The sequence below is a fragment of the Macrobrachium rosenbergii genome, chromosome 54, assembly GCF_040412425.1.
Source record: "Macrobrachium rosenbergii isolate ZJJX-2024 chromosome 54, ASM4041242v1, whole genome shotgun sequence".
Classification (NCBI taxonomy): domain Eukaryota; kingdom Metazoa; phylum Arthropoda; class Malacostraca; order Decapoda; family Palaemonidae; genus Macrobrachium; species Macrobrachium rosenbergii.
In genome coordinates, this window is record NC_089794.1 from 38,234,404 (window position 1) to 38,238,429 (window position 4,026).

Consider the following 4,026-nt stretch of genomic DNA (forward strand, 5'->3'; position numbering starts at 1 on the left):
TTATAATAATAATAATAATATAATAATAATAATAATAGGAGACCCTCTTTTAAGCACGTATTATTGACGAGTGATGGCTGTATCAGCTGCATTCAATTTGTTTAGTTTTTTTTTTCTTTATCCTTATAATAATTGCGTTTTCTGGGTTACTACATTCCGCCAGTAACTCGCCGATGTTCGCCATTCTTTACAGAAGCCAGTGTTTAGTGACGCCGCGACTACTCCGTCGTCCTTGGCTGAACGCGTTAAGAAAGCCGAGCTGGGCAGTACCATAATCTAACATTTTAACTGGCGTCTGTTATGTTGCCGATCGGTCCTGCGTCGTTTATAGTTACTGTTATAGTCTTTTGTTGTTAGTGGGTTTCGTAATGGTCGTGTAATGAAGTGGAAAGCGAGCTGGAGAGAAAGACGGAAGTTTTGTCATGTGATGCAGCGGAAAGCGAGCTGGAGAGAAAGACAGCAGTTTTTGGGAGTACGCTCTACCCTTAGGAAGGTAAATAAATCACTAGTTTGGTGCTGTCATAGCTTTCTTAAGCACGTACTAAAGTTTTGTTGGCTGGATATTATTACTGTAATATTATGGTAATAAAACTACCCTTGATAAATTTACTTGAATGCTTAGAAGCTGCATTGGTTTAATGGGCACTTCCTTTAGCTGCTGCTGTTTTTAAGATAATTTAAGCGAGAATTCATGAGGTAAATTTTTTTCAGGGTTTGTTGCCCACGTCGAACTAAGTGTAGGCTCGCAAATTTTAAGGTAAGGTTGATCTTTCTAAGCTCCGGACTCCTGCACAACAGTATTTTCACACCGCAACGTTTTAAAACTCCTTGGTAAGGTATATTTTTGTTTTAACTCTGAACCGTATACTCGACCAGAACCGTAACGAAACAACGTTCGTTACATTACCTCCACCGCCAGAACCGTAGGTCTAATGACCTACTTTGCAAATCAACGGAGGTCGTCGGGTAACTAATTTTCTGGTAATTCTAAGCCGGCTGTCGCGGTGAGCTTATAGCAATTGACGTTTTCCACCGTTATTTTACCTTTAGAAGAATTTAAAGTAATATTTTGTCGGCGCCTAAGCTGTCATTGACCTTTGAAGACTACACGACTTGTATTACCTAACGTGAGGTCTAAGCCGGCATTCATTTCCATAGCTAATACGGCAAAATTGTCTAAACCCCTAAAAATACCAACCTAACGTGCAAATCAAATTTTGGAGTTATGGAGGGAGGTGGGGGCTTGTCACGGAATGCCGGCTCGCGGTAACTAGTTTTTCTTGTAAAAGCAAAAATAAAATGCTTTTCAGGTGGTAAATTTTTCTGCTTTTCAGGTGGTAAATGCTGCTAGCTTGTGAAAATTTTACCGGTTGACATAAGATATTTCAGCCTAGGTAAACTTAATAATTAGTTAGGGTATGGGATTTGGTGTCTTGGCTGTTAAGGTGTTTATGAATGGTTCATAATGAATATGGTATTAGACTAAGGGCTAAAGGAATTTCAGTTTAATGCTTAAAATATACAATTTGGACGTTGGTGAATTTAACTTTTGATGTCCACTTGTTTCGAGTTGTAAATAATGGTTTTTGGATTGTTACGCTTAGGTAATTTGTTGGTTTAGGTGCGGGTCATATAGACTTAATTTATCCTATTTTCTGCCAAAGTAGTGTATTAAAGCAACATAGTTTGTGTAATGACTTTTTTGACAATTTAGTTGTCATTGCTGCCTCCATGGAGGTATCGTATGTTTCTGATACTATGTTTATAAATTTCCAGGTTACTTCAGGGTACTAGTACTGTTGCTGAGGGTGTTGCTATCGATTTTAACTCCATTATAGTATCTGGCGTGGTTCTACATAGTCGACTGTATGGCGTGGTTCTACATAGTCGACAGTATGGCGTGGTTCTACATAGTCGACAGTATGGCGTGGTTCTACATAGTCGACGTATGGCGACGGGTGTATGGCGTGGTTCTATATACCAAAGTACGTTGGACGGTAATTTCATCTGCATGTAATGAGTACCCTGAAGCACAGAGGGTGTTTGCCTTTTCTAGTCAGAATAAAACTTTTGTGTAAAACCTTTTATGATAACCTGACTATTAGATCGGAAGTTTCCACTGAATGGTTAATATAATTACCCTTTAAAAGCTAAAATCTTTGATAAGGTAAATGGACTAAGTTGAAAGCTATTAATTCAAAGCTTTGTCGGGGAAACAATCATTTGAGGCTTATAAAGAGAATGTAAGATGAAATCCATTAAAGTTAGTGTTTTCATGGATTAAAAGGTAGCTTTTATGTTTTAAACATGGTAAATGGCTAAAATGGTGATGAAGTTAACTTATAAAGGGTACTTAACAGGAAAATCCTCCTGAGGCTGTTGTGGTTTCCAATGAAACTAATTTAATCTGAAGTCTAATTTCTTGTAACTGGCGTAAAGGGATCAAGTTTAAGGTTACCCTAAATCCTGGGTGAATTTGAAGTTGTGTAGTTAAACATCACTGGTATGAACTTGAAGACCTTGGCCGGACTATGATTTTTCAGTGTTTTCCAGTGTTATACTGAACATGAAAGTCGAAGCAACACTGACTACTACGGCATGGGCATTGCATTAGTGTGCTTAATAACGCGTTAGTGTTGCGTGTAGTTCGCATATGGCTTTGTCGTTTGGGTTGTTTAAAGAATACTAATGGATAACGGATGAGGAGGTACTAAATATCCTGAACAGTTTTCAGGTTTAATGTGAGCTAGTTAAATCAGGTTCCGGTTATTTGAGACTCCTTAAAAGATTTTGAATCTACTGTGTAAGGTAAAGGGAATTTCTCGTATCCATATCGCTTAAACTTGTTCTGAGAGCCGTGAAGATTTTCAAGTCGATCGCAAGCTTCAGTATGTACTGTCAAGGTGGAGTTACAAATGCTAGGCTGAGGTTCTTTGAACTTTTTTTTTTTTTTTTTTAACTGTCCATAGGATGTGACTTAACTGACAATGCCATATTGTATTTTGACGGATACCTTGATGGTGAAATTGATTGCCAAGTCTTTCTAGCAGACTGCATAACAAGCGGCGTTAAAAACAATTGTGAAAACAGGTTGTCATAGAACGTACAATTTCATGCTAGTAAGTATACCAGGCTTAATGAAAGAAATTACCTGAGGAATCGGCTGAACCTATTTCCCCCATGAAACTTTAGACCAATCTTAAGCCAAACGGCCATACCACGCTGAAGCTGCTGCTTTTGCAACCAGCCCTAAGGAAGTAGGAAAGTTGTAAAATTATCGTAGACGCTAGGGGGTACATAACACAGTAGCTGCAAGTTGTTACTCTACCGTTATAATATATCGGCCTAGTTCCTACAGGGTTGGTTACATTTATTAAACTTTTAAGGTGGTATTTAGGACCTGTAGTTTCCCTGCGTTTGGAGCTTAATATACGACAGCTGATTTTATTTCAAAATAATGGTGTAGCTGGGTTGCCTTTACTCAGTATTTAAAGCCTAGAAATTGAAGCAGTCATTCGCAAGATCGTAAGCGCTAATACCATACGCAATATATAGTGTTTGAAAACGTAAAAAGCCTCTTGCAATTTGTTATAGTTAGTACTACTGATTTCTCATTATAAAAGTTTGAAAAAACTGCGTAATTTAGGACAAAAGAGACAAGTAAAAAAACTGACTTGGGTAATAGTAGATTGACTGAAGCTCGTCACAAATCTGTGCAACTGAATTCTTAATATAGCAGAATAATTAAGAATTAAATCGATGCCTCGCCTTAGAACCCCGTAGTGGGGTAATGCCGTTACTGTGCAATTTAGACATTACTTAAGGCTCTTTGCAGCGCCCCATCGGTTAGCTGCAACCCTTTCATTCCTTTTACTATATCTCCGTTCATATTCTCTTTGTTCCATTTTACTTTCCACCCTCTCCTAACAATTGTTTCAGCATTATTATTGGCCCAAATGTTTTGTTTCAATTCAATTCTTACCTTAAGAAGTACCTTGTTTAAAAATACCCCTCAAAGCCATCGTG

General features: G+C 38.0%; 1 long non-coding RNA gene across 1 annotated transcript; it reads left to right on the forward strand.

Annotated features, from left to right (window-relative positions):
* Positions 1 to 272: 272 nt before the first annotated feature.
* On the forward strand, positions 273 to 2,080 carry LOC136834540 (uncharacterized). Its single transcript, XR_010851845.1, has 3 exons — positions 273 to 493; positions 712 to 831; positions 1,777 to 2,080. It is a non-coding gene; the product is annotated as an uncharacterized lncRNA (long non-coding RNA).
* The last annotated feature ends 1,946 nt before the right edge of the window (positions 2,081 to 4,026 follow it).